Source organism: Mobula hypostoma, chromosome 2 (genome assembly GCF_963921235.1).
Source record: "Mobula hypostoma chromosome 2, sMobHyp1.1, whole genome shotgun sequence".
In the NCBI taxonomy this organism is placed as follows: domain Eukaryota; kingdom Metazoa; phylum Chordata; class Chondrichthyes; order Myliobatiformes; family Myliobatidae; genus Mobula; species Mobula hypostoma.
Genome location: NC_086098.1, coordinates 204,590,060 through 204,609,283, shown reverse-complemented (window position 1 = coordinate 204,609,283; position 19,224 = coordinate 204,590,060). Strand labels below are relative to the sequence as shown.

Here is a 19,224-nt window from a genome sequence, read left to right as displayed (position 1 = left end):
TTACGATGGTCTGTTCTATGTTTTGGAATGAAGAGAAAAGACTTTTATCACAGGTAGGAGGAGTAAACCTGGATGTAATTTATACTTTATTGTCGCCAAACAATTGATACTAGAACGTACAATCATCACAGCGATATTTGATTCTGCACTTCCTGCTCCCTGGATTACAAATATTAAATATTAAAAATAGTAAAAATTAGTAAATATTAAACATTTAAATTATAAATCATAAATAGAAAATAGAAAACTGTTAAGGTAGTGCAAAAAAACCGAGAGGCATGTCCAGATATTTGGAGGGTACGGCCCAGATCCAGGTCAAGATCCATTCAGCAGTCTTATCACAATTGGAAAGAAGTTGTTCCCAAATCTGGCCGTACAAGTCTTCAAACTCCTGAGCCTTCTCCCAGAGGGAAGGGGACGAAAAATATGTTGGCTGGGTGTGTCGTGTCCTTGGTTATCCTGGCAGCACTGCTCTGACAGCATGCGGTGTAAAGTGAGTCCAAGGACGGAAGATTGGTTTGTGTGATGTGCTGCACCGTGTTCACAATCTTCTGCAGCTTCTTTCGGTCTTGGACAGGACAACTTCCATACCAGGTTGTGATGCACCCTAGAAGAATGCTTTCTACGGTGCATCTATAAAAATTAGTGAGGGTTTTAGGGGACAGCCAAATTTCTTTAGTTTTCTCAGGAAGTAAAGGCGCTGGTGGGCCTTCTTGGCAGTGAACTCTGCTTGGTTGGACCAAGTCAGGTCATTTGTGATATTGATCCCAAGGAACTTAAAGCTTTTGACCTGTTCCACTTGCACACCACCGATGTAAATTGGGTCGTGCAGTCCGCTACTCCTTCTGAAGTCAACAACCAATTCCTTCGTCTTGCTGACGTTGAGGGATAGGTTATTGTCTTTGCACCATGCCACCAGGTTCTTAATTTCCTCTCTGTACTCAAACTCATCATTACCCGAGATATGGCCAACAATTGTTGTGTCATCAGCAAACTTATATATTGAGTTTGATGGAAACTTTGCTACACAATCATGGGTGTACAGTGAGTACAGCAGGGGGCTGAGTACACAGCCTTGTGGGGCACCGGTGCTCAGAGTGATTGTAGAGGAGAACTTGTCTCCTATTTTTACAGCCTGGGTCCTGTCTGTGAGGAAGTTGAAGAACCAGCTGCAGATCTGAGTGCTAAGGCCCAGGTTCCGGAGCTTAGGAATCAGTTTATTTGGAATGATGGTATTAAAGGCAGAGCTGTAGTCAATGAAAAGGAGCCTTACGTATGCGTCTTTATTCTCCAGGTGTTCTAAGGAGGAATGTAGGGCCAGAGAGATGGCATCTGCTGTTGACCTGTTGCTCCAGTAGGCGATTTGCAAAGCGTCGAGGTTGACTGGTAGGCTGTGCTTGTTGTGTGCCATAATACATGTGTGCCATATGTATTTTCATAGATTGCATTAAACCAGCCCACCAAGATTTGGACGATTCTGCTAACATGCCGTTGGCATCACAACATGACTGTGATTGTGTCAACACACTTCTGCACGAGTCAGAGGTGCCTGCTGTCCGCTCCGCCCATGGAACATGGAACCCCAGCCGGGCGAGCTCCATACAGGCTCACAATGCCAGTTTTGGTGAGTTATGGGACTGCCTGTGTAGGGCAATGTAATTGGTGGAAGCATGTGCATAATTCACAGCCACTGACCTTGAGTTGGGGTTCACTTTAAGAGGCTGTATCTAACATGATGACATAATAACCTGTAGGTTTCTACCAAACTTTATGTTCCATGTTTGGTTGACAATAAAGTTAGTTGCTACACTTTCCCTTAAATGTAAAATGCCTCACGCCGTTTTATTTATGTAAACCTACATTATCATTAGCAAACTTGAATATGACATTGGAGCTGAGCTTAGTCACACAGTAATAAGTGTAAAGTGAGTAGAGCACAGGGCTATGCATACAGCCTTGTGGTTCACCTGTGCTGATGGAGATTGTGGAGGAGAAGTTGTTGCCAAGCCAAAGAGACTGGGGTCTGAAAGTGAGGAAATCGAGGATCCAGTTGCACAAGGCGGTAGTGAAGCTTGGGTCTTGATGCTTATTGATTAGTATTGAGAAGCTGATGGCATTGAATGCTGAGCTATAGTCAATAAAGAGCATTCTGATGTATTCATCTTTGCTGTCCAGATGTTCTTGTATTCTAAAACAAAATATGCTTATGACTATGAAGCAATTTCAGTTACAAAAGTGATGATTATTCTAACTAATATGAAGGAGAGCTTGTTTTTGGCAAGACATGGGTTTTCCTGTCACTGAGCCAGAAACTAGAGATCGTTAGCGTGTGGAGAAAGGTGTAATGCCATGTCTAAAGAAATTCTGCTGCTTAGCAACCTTCAGATGAATGTAAATTCATTTTATTTGTTTTAATAAAAAAAGGGAAATATTCCTAATTTTGAAAAACAACAATGTAATATTGTAAGTACGAATTAAGCACAGTTCTGTTTTACAGGTTGAATAAAATATTAAATGGAAATAAAATCCAAATAACAGACCAAAAAGCTGTGTATTGTTTCATTTATACCGATAAACCAGAACTTGTGTATAGTGCCTTATCAGTACATAAAAAAGTAATTCACATTCTATTTAAGTGAATTGAATGTTTTGAAAGATAATATAATTAATGCTCAATTAATAATTTATCTTGGGATTGTTGTTTGAACAGAAAACATAGATTAGAGTAAAACTCACTATCTTTTTTACAGTATTATGTTCGAAAAACTATCTCTAGAAATGTGAACGACCAGTATTTTCAGGTTTCTTGTGCATTATCCTTAACTATCAAATAACAATAACCTCCATTTGTCAAATCAAAATTTTAATAATTGAAATTTGTCATTACATTGCCTCATGTGTAGCTACATGTACAGAGTTGTTAGAAATATGATGTCTGGGGAAAAAAGGTATTGTGGAGAATCTGGATGCTGTATTCTGGAATCTTCACAGCTACTGCATATTGGCTGCAATCCCTATAATGACATCGGGCAGAAGAGGTCCACTAGGAGTTTGACAGGATCACAGACATTTGAACCACAGGAAGAAGTGACACGTAACCTGTAATGGATTTTGCAAACAAAGAAATGTCTAATCAAACAATATATTTAAAATATTACTCAAATATTATTGAAGTATTAAATACACTACACCTGTTTAGCTATAAACTCCAACTCAATATAGAATCCTTCTCTATTTAAATATATAATACATTGCTTTCTAGTCATCATATATACAAATATGGTATATACAGTATACTATATAATGCAACTGCTATATAGACATCCACTGCATAGTAAACTTTAAATTGTCCCATTCAGACCTAATGATTTAATCACTCTGGAGGATTTCTTACTCTTATGGGATAATGTCATTACTGATGTGGCGGGGGGTGGGGGCGTGAGCGGGGTGGGGAGTGGTCACTCTGCTTGGCAGGTGAGACTTGTGGCTGTGAAACAATCTCAGGCAGTGGGGCTTCTCCATGGTGGTTGTAGGAATCAACTCTGCTACTGCAGAGAGAGGTGCTGGCAGCTCTGGACACCCTTCTTCTCTAACAATTGCCTCTGCCCTTCTCAATGCATCAATGTGTCATCTCCAGATGACAGCAGATACAGTCTCCACTGTCTAGGGCAGTGGCCGAGCTCTGTCCTTAATCTTTCCAAATACCCACTTTTGATCATGTCTGCAGTCCCTCACCAGGACTGCTTGTCCAGGAGAGAAGCATCAAGACTCCTTGTTTGAGGAGCCCTCAATTTGTCTCAGCTGATTATTTTGCATTCTCCTTCTGAGATTGGGCTTGAGGAGATCTAAGGAAGAGTGCACGGGCTGACGCAGGAACAGTGTGTCTGGTGAGTTGTTGGCTGTGGAATGTGCTACATTGTGATATACAAGAATGAAAATGGTGAGCTTCTGCTTCAGTGTCAGTGTAGTGTGTTCACATGACATTGCTTGTAGAGCATTCTTTAGACTCTGGGCAAACTTCTCTACCCAGATGTTTTAGCAGGGTGGTACGGTGCACATGTAATATGTCTTAATCTATTCACTTTCAGGAATGACTGAAACTGTTCTACAACACGCTGTGGGCCATTGTCACTGACTGAGTGTTCTGGGACAACAGTCCTTGAGAACAGGCTTCTCAACTCATCAACAGTCTGCAAGGCATAGTGGAGGCTATTGGGAACACTTCCAGCCACTTTGTAGCTGCATTCAGTACTGTAAAGAAATGTGTGTCCATGAACGGTCCAGCAAAATCCACAAGAATCCTCTGCCAGGGAAATTCAGGCCATTCCCAGGGATGGAGAGACCTATTCTTAGCATTTTCTGGGTGTGTTAGCATCCTGAACATTGCATGGTGAGCTGTTCAATCTGCTGACTATCCCAGGTCACCAGACAAAGCTTTGAGCCAACTGGAATTTCTTCTGCACACTCCAGCCATTTTTTGTGGCCATCTAGACCTGAGGCAGTGTGGGGAATTTTCTGGTTTCCATTTTGATCATCTCTGCTGTAATAGGGAAACATTTGATTTGTGTTAGGAAGAATACATCCAGAGGAGTGTCCTTTTTAGTAAATTTTCCCAGTAGTTTCTTTTCCATAGGTAAATTGGACAATCCATCCACATTTCCATGATTAGTCATTCTCTTGAATTCAATCTTGTAATTGTGTCCTCCAAGGAACAGAGCTCATCTCTGCATTTGTGCTGAGCTGTTAGTGGAACTCCCCTCTGTGGATTGAAAATGGACACCAGTGGCTGATAATCAGTAACAGGGGTAAACTCTCTCCCATACAACTAGTGATTAAAATGTTTTACATCCCAAACCAGACTCAGGACCTCTCTATCAACTTGTATGTAATTTTTCTTTGCAGCAGTAGAGGAACTTAATGCAAATGCTGTGGGGTGTGCACACCCATCACTCGTAGCATGTGACAGAACTGCACCTACATATATCATGAGGCGAGGCTTCACTGGTAAGCTTCATTGGACAAACGGGATCATAATGTGTGAGTACAGTGTCTGACGTCATGATTTCCTTTACCGTTTTGAAAGCATCCTCACACAGCTTTGTCCATCGCCATTTCTTCCCAATCTGCAGCAATGGGTTGAAGGGGTTAAGCATAGTAGCCAGGTTTGACAGGAACCTGTTATAGTAATTGACAAATCCCAAAAAGGACTTCAATGGTGTGATCACAGTAGGTGATGCATGGTTTAAAGAATTCACACTTGTTACATTGTGCTCTGAGCGCATAATCTTCTAATCTTTTTAACACTGTCTTGAGATTTTGGAGATGTTCCTTGTCATCCTTATCAGTAACAATGATGTCATCCAGGTAACACTGAACACCTGCACAGCCTTGCAGCAATTGGGCCATAGCTTTCTGCTAGGGTGCAGGTGCAGATGCTATCTCAAAAATCATCCTATTACAGTGGTAAAGCACTTTGTAAGTGTTTATGGTGAAAAGTACTTTGGTCTCTTCTTCGCAAACACGAGGAAATCTGCAGATGCTGAAAATTCAAGCAACACACACAAAATGCTGGTGGAACGCAGCAGGCCAGACAGCATCTATAGGAAGAAGCACTATCAATGTTTCAGGCTGAGACCCTTCGTCAGGACTAACTGAAAGAAAAGATAGTAAGAAATTTCAAAGCGGGAGAGGGAGGGGGAGATCCGAAATGATAGGAGAAGACAGGAGGGAGAGGGATAGAGCTAAGAGCTGGAAAGTTGATTGGCAAAAGGGGTACAAGGCTGGAGAAGGGAGAGCATCATGGGATGTGAGGCCTAGGGAGAAAGAAAGGGGGAGGGGAGCGCCAGAGGAAGATGGAGAAAAGGTAAGAGTTATTGTGAGAGGGACAGAGAGAGAAAAAAGAGACAGAGAAAAAAAGGAAAAGAAAGAAAGTAAGAAATAAGGGATGGGGTAAGAATGGGAGGAGAGGCATTAACGGAAGTTAGAGAAGTCAGTGTTCATGCCATGAGGTTGGAGGCTACCCAGATGGAATATAAGGTGTTCCTCCAACCTGAGTGTGGCTTCATTTTGATAGTAGAGGAGGCCATGGATAGACATCTATCAAGATGAAGCCACAGAACCCTGAAGCTGTCAGTCCTGCCCCTCCTGCAATCAAGTCTCACTATTGGCTACAATGCCATAATTCCACGTGCTGATCCATGACCTAAGCTACAATACTCTTTGCATTGAAACATACAGTATACAACTCAGAGATGTTCAACCTTTTGATTCCTGACTTTGTATGTAGACTTAACAACAAATTTCTCCACAACTACTCTACAATCTGTCTGGCACTCTGGTTCCCATCACCATGCAACTCTAGTTTAAACCCACCCTTGAAACACTAGCAAATATACCCACTAGATTATTAGTCCCCCCTCCAGTTCAGGTACAGACTGTCCCTTCGGTACAGGTCCCACCTTCTCGACAAGAGAGCCCAAAGATATAATAACATGAAGCCTTCTCTCCTGCCCCATCTCATTAGCCATGTGTTAAACTTAAGTTTCAAATTTGATTTGAAAATTAAGCCCAGTTTTCCATTTCTGTACAAGCAACAAGATCAGAGGTGCTGCATCCTACAGTCTTTGGAACTCTTCAAATGGTAATATAACAATTCCTTGGGTGACATCTTTCAGATAGCCAATCTCTTCAATTATTACACTTCCTCTACATTTTCTGCTTCTTCTTATTTGTCTTGATTATGTGTTGGAAACTCTTGGAGGCTGTGACGTGCAGTTTGGAATTTGATCGAATGATCAAACTTGGAGAGGTCCAAGAGTACGAAGCTGCCCTGTGGATAAGGCAGAGGCGGGGTCCCAGAGAGAACTGACAGTACGAGCTGCCTCGTGGAGAAGACCAGAGGCGAGGCTCCAGGTCATGAATGACTCCATTTGGAAGCATTGACGAAAATTGAAGCATGGAAGGGAATGCGGAGGAGGTCAGTGGTTGTTCTCCACGGAGGCCATGGGGTCAATAGTCAGGTCAGCGACTCTTCATGGAGGGACTGGGTGCGTGCAGCTGCTCTCCTCGATACTGGAGGGAGAATGTTTTCAAAATTCTCAGATTTGTGTGTTTATTGGACTGTAGTTTATATTGGTCTCCTTCTGTTTTTGATGTTTTCTTTCTTGTTGCTGAATGATGGATGGGCGATACATGTTGCTTTTGGTGTGAGGGAGGAGTTGATGCTCTTGTTGGTGTTTTACTGTGTGGGCGATCTGTTAGTGTTCTGTGTGTGAGGGAAGGGGTTGGGGGTTTGATGCTATTATCACTGTTCTTTTCTGCGAGGGAGGGGTTTGGGAGTCTCACATTTTTTGTGAGGGAGGGGGTTGGGAGTTTTTGATGGTCTAGCTGTCATTTTTCAGGTGGGTGATCTGTTAGATTTTTGTGCAAGGGAGAGTTTTTGGGGGGATGGGGGCTTCAGAGTTCTGTTTCTTTTTCTTTTTTATGAAGGAAAGGGGGGTTGATGTCTTTTCTTTGAACAACCTCCATGTTTTTCTATATTTCATGGCTATCTGGAGAAGACGAACATCAGTGTTGTATTATACATGCATACTTTACAATAAAATGAACCTTGAACCTTAATATAAGCAGAGTCTTTGAATATTTTTAAAGCAAAGGCAAATAAATACTTGCCTGATAAGCAGGTGAGTACAAAGATATAAAAATTAGATGTGGAATTAAGGTTACAATCGAATCAGCAATGATATTAAATGAGAAATTAAGCACCAAGGACTGTTAGTGTATTTTTATGAGTTTAGAAAAATACCTTGTTTAACTCATTGAAATGAATGCCACAATCTTTGAATTATCTAAAACCATAATCCAAGTTTCAAAATCATAAATTGGATCGCTCCAGACTTATAGTATGAACTACAATAGGTTACAAACTTGGTGTTTAAAAAACTAAATTTTACAAATCTACCTTTTGTTTTATTTTTCAAACAAACTTATCTCTTCTCTTGGCCATTAGTAGATTCCAGTGGAATTATAGATACCATCATTTTGCTGCGAACAATTACCTTCCAGAAAGCTGCCTTTTCCGATAATTTTCTTCTTGAGTAATACCAAAGATAAAACATAGTAAATTAAGGTTTCTGACTAATAGATTAAGCAAATTGTAAAATCTCAATTGTGTTCTTATTGGTTATCATGAAATAATTTTCATTATTTTTACCACTTCATTTGTCAAGCATTTATTTTTTAACTCCTAAAATTGACTTTTCTTCATTTCCTCAAGGAAATGTAGCAGAAATATGAACTATTATATTATAAACAGAATGGAAATAAGCTGCTCAAACTATATTTAAAAAATTACACCAGGATCAGCTGACTGCTCCTCTTAAGGGATGTGGGAAGGCAGGGAGACCTCTAGTTTCCCTGATGACCACAACTGTGAGTAGTGCATCCAGCTGCAGCTTCTTACACACAGCGTTAAGGAGCTGAAGCTGGAACTAGATGAACTCTGGATCATTTGGGAGGCTGAGGGGATTATAGAGAGGATTTATAGAGAGGTAGTTACACTGATGGTGCAGGATACAAGAAGCTGAGTGACAGTCAGGAATAGGAAAGGAGTTAAACAACCAGTGCAGAGAACCCCAGTGGACATCCCCATCAACGACATGTATACCACTTTGGATACCGCTGGGGGAGGAGAGTGACCTAGCAGACAAAAGTCACAGTGGTCAGGTCTCTAGCTCTGAAGGGAAACGGGGGGAGAAGAAGCCAGCTGTGGAAATAGGGATTCATTAGTCGGGGGAACAGGAAGGAGTTCTGGAAACGAAAACAAAATTCCGGGATGGCATGGTGCCTCCTGGGTGCCAGGATCCGGGACATCTTGGATCAACTCCTCAGCATTCTTAAGTGGGAGGGTGAGCAACCAAAAGTCATGGTCCATGTAGATACCAATGACATGGGTTGGATGACTGATGAGGTTCTGCAAAGTGAGTTCAGGGAGTTAGGTGCTACATAAAAGGGCAAGACCTTCAGGGTTGTGATCTTAGGATCTCTACCTGTGCCACATGCTAAGAGACCACAAGTAGGAAGATTATACAGTTTAACACATGGCTAAGCAGTTAATGTTGGAGGGACCAAGTCAGATTTTTGGATCATTGGACTCTCTTCCAGGGAAGGTGGGACCTGTACAGGAGAGATTGTTTGTGCCTAAAGTTGGGGGGGTCTAACATCATAGTGGGAAGGTTTGCTCATGCTGTACGGTGGGGGGGGGGTAAACTAGACTAGCTGGGAGATTGGGAGATAGGAACCAGAGTGCTGGAACAGATAGTGGAGAGGTTGTGGAGACAGATGTTGTTAAGACCTCAGACAAAGTTAGGAATCAAAAGGTTGAGCATGGTCCTGCACTGCACATATTTCAATGCAAGGAGTATCGTAGGAAAGGCAGATGAGCTCAGGGCATGGATCAACACCTGGAAGTATGACGTTGTAGCCATTAGTGAGGCTTGGTTGCAGGAGGAACAGAACTGGCACCTCAATATCCCGGGGTCCTATCGGTGTAGACACAACAGAGCGGGAGGGATTAGAGGAGGAGAGCTGCCGTTATTAGTCAGGGAAAATGTCACAGCAGTGCTTAGTCAGGACAGACTGGAGAACTCGTCTAGTGAGACACTATGGGTGGATCTGAGGAATAAGAAAGGTATGACTATGTTAATGGGGCTACATTATACACCACCCTACAATCTGCAGGATATAGAAGAAAAAAAATTAGAGACCAAAGACGTCTGCAAGAAGCATAAGGTTTTATAGTAGGTGATTTTAACATTTCATATATTGACTGGATGGTCCCGGTGCAGGTTGGTGGGAGTAGGCAGTTTAAGTTTTTCAACACAAACTAGATGGGTGGAAGGGTCTGCTTCTGTGCTGTACTTTACTATGGCTCTATGACTCTAACATAGCTTATGAATAATAGTAGCGAATGCTATACCTGAAAATGGCGTATGGTGATATTTCCATTTTAATTCTCTTGTGTTGCCCAACATAAGTTGATCATCTGTCACTTGTCACTGGCCGTTCTCTTCATGTCAGGTGGCTCCCTCTGATGTAACTGGTGTGAAAAGCAGTAATTGGACTGAGAATAGAATGCTAGAAGTTTTCCATTGTACTGCCACAAAAATAACACATCTCACGGCTTATATGTGACAGTACACCTGATACTACTTCTAAACAAGGGGCAGAAAAGTGAGAGAAAGACAGGCTTGCAATATATACAGTAATTCAACAAATATGGGTGGCAGACAATTCACACACAGCAAGTTTCTACCACAACATAATGAGCAGCATAGAAATTTGTCCCTGATCAAAGATTAACAACAGATAGAGCAAAGTACATGCCTTGAACTCTGGAAAGTTAGGTCTATTGTTTTCAGTGGTATGAATAAAAAAGCAAGTTACAATGCCCAAATGTTATAAAGACACAAGCTTAGCACATGACTGAGAACAAATTTTTACATCAGTATCTTTCGTGTTTATTTACTAAGGGATTAAATATTGATGAGGACTTCCATATCCTATCTGCTGTTCTTGTCATGATGCAGATGATCTTAGCTGTCCGCTTGACATTCTCTGTTGATGGATTATTCTAAGACTTCTTGAGATCAGAGGGAGGAACTATGACTTCCTTGGTGCAGTGATGCCAAAATACACGTGAAAGCAGCGGCAGAAGCCATTATATATTGGTAGTAATGGCTATCTTGTTTGTTCTAAACCAAAGTGAGACCCAATGGTCTTGCCAGGCAACAGTACCGATTGCCAATATGGTAGAAGTGGCTATTACAAATAAAACTTCCATTCGTCTGTAATTTCAATGGGGACGATTCTTGTTGAGCAGTATATGCTTAGCTGCACAGTTATTGGTTTTACCATTGCTTAGGACTTCCTGGCCAGATGATTTTAGAGAGAATTTTGAACAACAACTACCATGATAGATTTCAGAATAAGACATTTAGCTGACAATTATGATGAAAATGTGGAGAAGGTTGTGGATATGGTGAAATGTGCCTCATACAGGCAAGAGACACAAGTGCCATGTGATCCTATAAGTGTGCCAGTCAGTGAGACTGGACTTTGAGCTTAGTGTTCGGGGTCTCATCATCAGTGAGTCCAGAGTTCTAGGTCTGGAGTTCAGGGTCCTCATCAGTGAGTCCTGGGTCAATATTGAAGATCAAAGCCCAATGGCCAAAGCCTTGCGTCTGCATATCTGCATGCCCACTAGGGAAGTCGAAGCCCAATGTCTGTGAGTCCATGAATCCAATGGAGGCCTGGAGAGGGTCTGTCCTGGGGTTAGAGAACTGTCTGAGTGTGTACTTAAGTGGGCGTCAGGGAGGAAATGGACCTGGTTTGCCGTTGCTCTGCTATTGTTGTTACATGTTGTTTTGCGAAGATGGTTAACATCCTATGTTGATGTTGGAACATGTGGTAACATTTGTGGGCCACTCCCAGCACATCCCTTAAGTCGTGCTGGATGTCGATGCAAACGATACATTTCACCGTATGTTTCATTGCACATATGATAAATTCATCGGAATCAGAAATCCGAAATCTGAAGGAATGAAAAAGAAATGTTTCTAATGGCTGAGAGTTAATAATCAAACATCAGTAGAAATAAAGCAATACACAAAATAGTGGAAGAAGCATGAGTGTTCTTTGTTATTGTAAATCGTACCATATAAAAGCCACTAAATATGAACAATATTTGTATTTTGCCAAGTTAAATGCCAAAATTAGTTTACATTTTGATAAATAGATTATTTTTTGTAATTTCAGTTATTGTATCCTTTTATTTAAAGAAGAATAATAATCTTTTAAATGCGCATGTACAGTTACAGTATATTTCGCAGGAAAATTCTTCATACCTACAATTTTTCTGATAACCCATGTTCTGTTCAGAATCTATCCATTGGTTGGGGTCGACCATGGATGTTGTGTCCCAGCAGTCTACATGGTACGCAAGCCAGTATGCAAACCAGTACACAAGCCAGTACGCAAGCCAGTATGCAAGCCAGTACGCAAGCCAGTACGCAAGCCAGGGCAGTAGGATATGGGGAGCAAGCTGCTGCCCACGTAGTTGGCTCCCCCTCTCCATGCAGCTGAAGAATGCAAAGGAACAACAGAGATCAATACAGTTTGGCACCAGCAGCATCACAGGAGTTGCTAGTCAGTGTTGAACGCAACACAGGACTGCCTTGGGGACTCCCTCTCGGGATTTTCCACTAGGGTTTACTGCAGAAGCCTTCCCAGTAATTGAGTATAGCCACAAGGCAGCAGACGTTTGAGATCAGAGTTTTTCTTCTCCTAGATGAACAGCAAACAAGTCAAGTCAAGTCAAGTTTATTGTCATTTCGACCACAAGCTGCTGGTACAATACACAGTAAAAATGAAACAACGTTCCTCCAGGACCATGGTTCTACATGAACCAACACAAAACTACACTAGACTATGTGAGACAACACAAGGCTACACTAGACTACGTAAAACAAAGATAAAAACTGCACTAGACTACAGACCTGCACAGAACTAGATAAAGTGCACAAAACAGTGCAGGGCAGTGCAATAATTAATAAACAAGACAATAGACACAGTAGAGGACAAATTACAATATAATAATAAATGATGTAGATGTCAGTCTAGACTCTGAGTATTGAGGAGTCTGATGGCTTGAGGGAAGAAACTGTTGCACAGTCTGGTCGTGAGTGCCTGAATGCTTCAGTACCATTTACCAGATGGCAGGAGGGAGAAGAGTTTGTGTGAGGGGTGCGTGGAGTCCTTCACAATACTGATAGCTTTGCGGGTGCAGCGTGTGGTGTAAATGTTTGTAATAGCGGGAAGAGAGACCCCGATGATCTTCTCAGCTGACCTCACTATCCGCTGCAGGGTCTTGCGATCCAAGATGGTGCAATTTCCAAACCAGGCAGTGATGCAGTTGCTCAAGATGCTCTTGATATATCCTCTGTAGAATGTGGTGAGGATGGTGGGCGGGTGGGAGATGGACTTTTCTCAGCCTTCACAGAAAGTAGAGACACTGCTGGGCTTTCTTTGCTATGGAACTGGTGTTGAGGGACCATGTGAGATTCTCTGCCAGGTGAATACCAAGAAATTTGGTGCTCTTAACAATCTCAATGGAGGAGCCGTCAATGTTCAGCGGAGAGTGGTGGCTCCGTGCTCCCCTGAAGTCAACAACCATCTCTTTTGTTTTGTTCACATTCAGAGATAGGTTGTTGGCTCTGCACTAGTCCGTTAGCCGTTGCACCTCCTCTCTGTATGCTGATTCGTCGTCCTTGCCGATGAGACCCACCACGGTCGTGTCATCGGCGAAATTGATGATGTGGTTTGAGCTGTGTGTTGCAGCACAGTTGTGGGTCAGCAGAGTGAACAGCAGTGGACTGAGCACACAGCCCTGCAGGGCCCCGAAATGCTGCTCCCGATCTAGACTGACTGAGGTCTCCCAGTCAGGAAGTCTAGGATCCAGTTGACCACAGCTGATGAGCCTCATCTGCCTGAAGAGACCGGTTTTAAGGTGCCAGTAATCAGTCTTTGCCTCTTCTCCTGTCAGTAGAAATGGTTCTGCCAGGCTCAGTAGCTAAGCCACACATGAAGGCCGGGAGAAGAACTTGGTTGTCAGAGGCTATTTGAGATGCACTCCATTGGGACCATTTAATAGGTAGTGCGAGCTTATCCGCACTACCACTCCCGGATGTAATAACATGAAGGAACCAGAGTGTATCACTATCCCATGGTTACAGTTACAGATCCTGCAACCCACCTGGGTTGTTGGGGCGCTGTACAGACAAATGCTGCACCAGTTGCCTCCACCTTTCATGGATTCATAACCCACATTCATACTTCATCAAATATATCTACCATTCATGCCCCATCTTCTCAGTATTTCTTGATCTTGTTTCACAACCTGTTCCAGATTTACTAGAAGCCTTCAAAAAGAAAATGAGTAAGTACTTAACGGACAACAAGTTCCTGGCAAAGAGAAAGAATGGGAGGTGAGACTAACAATGTCTCTCTTCTATTGAGAAGACATAATGGGCCACCTGGTTTCTTTTGTCGAAAACCATGATCTAAGAGAAGAATAACCCGATAACAAACATCTTATGAACCGGCTGGTGGTGTAGTGGCATCAGCGCTGGACTTTGGGGTGAGGGGTCCCGAGTTCGAATCCGGCTGGCTCCATCCGTGCCTGGGTTGAGTGTTGAGCTAACAACTCGACCTCGTTAAAAAAAAACCTGGAGAGGGATAGGCTCTGCCAGGTTTCAGATGCCCAACTTCAGATGACATAGTAGTCATGACGGTGCTCCGACGACTCCACCAGGAGACATACACACACACACACACACACACACACACACACACACTTTATGAAGGAACAGACTGAAGAGCAAGATGAAGAAATGATGAGAAGATGGAGCATGAATGGTAGGTACACTTGATTAAGTATAAGTGTGGGCTAATGATAGACTCTGAGCAAAACATGGGTTATCTAAAAAATCTTACATATGTACAATTTTCCTGTGAAACATAACTGTACACATACAGTACTGTGCAAAAGTCTTTGGCACCCTAGCTCCATATATATAGCTCGAGTGCCTAAGACTTTTGCACAGTACTGTTGTAATTTCATGTATTGCACTGTTCTGCTGCCGCAAAAAGAAACAAACTTAATGATATATGTGAGTGATGATAAAACTGATTTTGATATGGGTCTCTATTGTGGACTGAGAGAGGGAAGTGGACAGGGAGAGGGGAGTCACGGTAGGGAAAAGAGGAAGGGATTGAGGAGGAAGCTGGGAGCACCGGAGAGACATTCTGTAATGATCAATTAATCAATTATTTGGAATAAAAGTGGCCTCTCCTGGTGTCTCAGGGCTGGATGTGTCTGCACCCACACCACCCTCTGCCCCAGCACTGCTTCTCTGCCACCTGTCCCACACCCATCCTGTGGCACTCAACCCTCGCCATTCGCAATATCATTTGCTCCAGCCAGATTAACAAACTTGCTCTCAGCTCCACTTTGACAAATGCAGTGCAGTGCAAAAGTCTAAGGCACACTAATTATATATGTGTTCCTGAGACTTTTGCACAGTACTGTACTTGTAAAAAATCATTATGCCCTTTTCAATAAATTGATGGAATAATTGAAATTTTAAAAACGTAAACTCATTTTGGCATTTAACTCAGCAAAATACAGATATTTATCTTCATGACTGAGGATTAAAGAAAGCTGTTAGTCTTTTAAAGCAAACACACCATCTGCTTTTATCTTATAAAACCTCTTTTTAATTAAATAGGAAACGATTGGGATGCAATGAATGAGATTACACTGCAGACATTTTTTCAAGAAGCTTGAGCAAAATATAGCTACATATAAACTTTCATAATTGAGCTGAAGGTTAAAACTAGCAATTTCTTGAAGGCTGGGAATGATATTATTCAATGTGTACAGATTTGGTGTCACAGATAAGAACACTTAAACAAAATTACATAGGCTTGTTCCATTTGGAATGGGTTGATTGAAGTACGGAAGGTCTGGTGAATAAACTCAGTCAGTCCAGATCAAAACCCATTTCTTATTTCATTAAGTTACAAACAGAAAAAAAGGGAAAAGAGAACTATAAATATTAACTTGGGGAAAAGGTGATAACATTTGGAATTAAAACTCATCAGGGTATATATTCACTGCTAGTTCAATTTAATTGAATTATACTCAGTTATTTATAGGCAATGGATTCAGTCTGCCAAGGTACTGACACACTGTCGCTCACATCCTTGATTTTGCAGTATGTAGTGCAACAATACCTTTAGGAACTGAATGTTCTGTGTGATATGACCTTGATATATTTTTGCGTATTTGGACTATTTAGAGCTAAGTTACTGTTTTCTATAAAGGATGTTCTGTTGAACACTTTCATTCTATATAACATTTATGCAAGCAAACATACATCAACAGTAACTTCTCAAACTATTCTGATTGGCAGTTTTCAATAGATATTAAACATGTTTTTGCACTGATACTCATAAATAAATTTATTCAAGTTATAATAAGTACAGTTTTCATTAATTAAATGATAATTTCTTGGTATTATTCCAAATGATTCCAGAGTTAACGTAAACAGGATTCATTTGAAAGCATTGAGAGACTGTGAACGTATTTGGCTGTGAAAATCTGGTATTTGGTATTTTAAACAGGCTATATTGTGGCAGCTGCATTCTCCCCTGCACTTCCAAAGTTCAGTTCCTATTAATTCGAAGAATGAAATTTCAGAGCCATCATGCAATGCAAGCCACTACTTTCTAACATATTGTCAAGTCACGCTCTACAGTTGACTCAGTTATATTCTTCATAGTTTTATCAATTACATTTGGTGTAAGTGGTTCAATATTCAAAGTTCAAAATAAATTTATTATCAAAGTACATGTATATAGCTCAGAGATTCATTTTCTTGCAGGCATACTCAATAAATCCAATGACCATAACAGAATCAATGAAAGACCGCACCAGTGGAGCAGACTACTGGTGTTCAAAAGATAACAAACTGCACAAATACAAAAAGAAAGGGAACAAAGAAATAATAATAATAAATAAATAAGCAATAAATATCGAGAACGTGAGATCATCCTTGAAAGTGAGTCCATAGGTTGTGGGAACATTTCAATGAAAGGGTGGTGCAGCAGAGTGTAGTCATGCCCTCTGGTTCAAGAGCCTGATGGTTGAGGTGTAAAAACTATTCTTGAACCTGATAGTGTGGGTCTTGTGGCTTCTGCACTTCCTTCCTGACGGCAGCAGCGAGAAGAAAGCATCACCTGGATGGTGAGGGTCTATGATGATGGATGCTGCTTTCCTGTGACATCACTCCATATAGACATGCTCAATGGTGGGGAGGGCTTTACCCATGATGGAATGAGATACAGCCCATTATCTACTACTTTTTGTAGGATTTTCCATTTAAGGGCATTGGTTTTTCCATACCACGCTGTGATGCAACCACCAGTCAATATACTCTCCACCATACATCTATAGATGTTTGTCAAAGTTTTAGAAATCATTCCAAATCTATTCCAAGTTCTAACTTCCTGAAAATAGGTCTTTGTTTGGTTTCCTGGAGATCACCCAATTCAAACTTTTGTGTAACAAAGTACAAAGAGAGAGCTTTTAGAATAATTAATACTTTTTGAATACTTATTTATAACTTACATTTTCTGTGTTGTCTAAACCTACATCCGTATAATACTGCTGCACGCAGGTTTTTCATTACAGGTATACCTGAACCACATCAGACTTGTGGACATGACAATAAGCTCAACTTGAGATGATGGTTTATTAACATCTCGTAGAGGTGTTTTGTTGTATCAAGATTTTCATTTGGATTTATTTGACATTATATTAAATGTCGCAATAAGTTTTATGTTTTTAAATCTTCAAAGCATTTAATGATATAACCAAATGCACTAAACCATTGGTCAGCTCATGGTGGGTGGCTCTCTATAATGCATTTAACATTATTAAGCAAGCATAAATTATTAGTTTTTTTTTCACATAGGGGTTGAAATAGGATTATCTATTTATATAATGCAATATCATTCATTTTTGACCAGAACAGGTCTTACCATGTTTAAAAACGTTGAACGTCAACACAAAATCTATGCGAATGTATGAAAATGAATTCAAAAAGACATGCATAAGTACAAGTCTTGTATTTTATTCCAAGATAATCAGTGTTTATATTGCTGAAATTCTATTTTATTTAACTGTGAATGTGAATATTAAAACTGAATTATCCAGTCTGAATCAATGTGCATGGTCATGGTTTGCTACATAAGTCACGAATTTGGATTGCGGCTTGTTTTCCTTCATTTCATCTGCCAGATAGTGAAGTGAAACAATCCAAGCACACTCGAAACAGAAATGAAACAGAACTCTAAGTTGCTAATCTTATTTCTGCTCTTCGAGTAATATGTATTTTTATACAGTCAGTTTGGATTGGCAGCAACATCTCCTCCACAATCACCATTAGCACAGGTGCACTATAGGCTGTGTGCTTAGCTCCCTGCTCTATCACTTTATACTTACAACTGTGAGGCTAGGCGCAGCTCCAATGCCATAGTAAGTTTGTTGCTGACACCACTGTCGTTGGCCAAATCAAAGTTGGTGATGAATCAGCGTATAGGAGGGAAATTAAAAATCTGGCTGAGTGGTGCCACAACAGCAACGTCTCACTCAACGTCCTCAAAATGAAAGAGTTGATTACAAGAGGTCCATGAGCAACTCCTCATCAGGGCATCAGAGGAGGAGAGGATCAGAAACTTTATATTCCTTAGTGTTATCATTTCAGAGGATCTGTCCTGGGTCCAGTGCGTACTAAGTACCATTACAAAGAAAGCACTGCAGCATCTCTACTTCCTTCGAAGTTTGTGAGGATTCAGAATGTCATCTAAAACTTAGACCAACTTGTATAGATGTACGGTGGAGAGTATATTGACTGTTTGCATCACACTTGGCATGGAAACACCAATGCCCTACAAAACCTACAAAAAGTAATGGATACAGGGTAGTCCATCACGGGTAAAGCCCTTCCTCTCCACCATTCAGCACAACTACAAAAAGCATTGTCACAGAAAAGCAGCATCCATCATCAAGGACCGCCACCATCCAGGTCATGCTCTCTTCTCACTGCCGCCATCAGGAAGGAGATACAGGAGCCTCAAGACCCACACCACCAGGTTCGGGAATAGTTATTATACCTCAGCCATTTGGCTTTTGAACCAGAGGAGATAACTTCACTCAACTTCACTCACCCCATCACTGAACTATTCCCACAACCTACGGACTCACTTTCAAGGACTCTTTCTCTCATGTTTACTATCTATTATTTTTTTCTCTTTTTGTATTTGCACAGTCTTTTGCACACTGGTTGTTTGCCCATCATGTTGTGTGCAGTCTTGCATTGATTTTATTGCGTTTCTTTGTACTTGCTGTGGGTAACTGCAAGAAAATGAATCTCAGAGTTGTATATTAGATTATGAGGACACTCTGTCCTCACTTATTGTCATTTAGAAATTCATGCATTAAGAAATGATACGATGTTCCTCCAGAGTGATATCACAAAAAAAAGGACAAATCAAAGACTAACACTGACAAAACCACATAATTATAACATATAGTTACAGCAG

General features: G+C 41.2%; 1 long non-coding RNA gene across 2 annotated transcripts in view; it reads right to left on the bottom strand.

Moving 5' to 3' along the window:
- Positions 1-2,939: 2,939 nt before the first annotated feature.
- Positions 2,940-19,224, bottom strand: part of LOC134336658 (uncharacterized) — a 33,966-nt gene continuing 17,681 nt past the window's right edge. The window contains exons 2-4 of one of the 2 annotated variants that reach the window (XR_010015843.1): positions 9,977-10,096; positions 7,961-8,091; positions 2,940-3,099 (exon numbers count right to left, since the gene is read on the bottom strand). This is a non-coding gene — a long non-coding RNA (uncharacterized LOC134336658). The remainder of the gene's footprint in view (positions 3,100-7,960; positions 8,092-9,976; positions 10,097-19,224) is intronic. The other variant, XR_010015844.1, reaches the window with a different exon arrangement.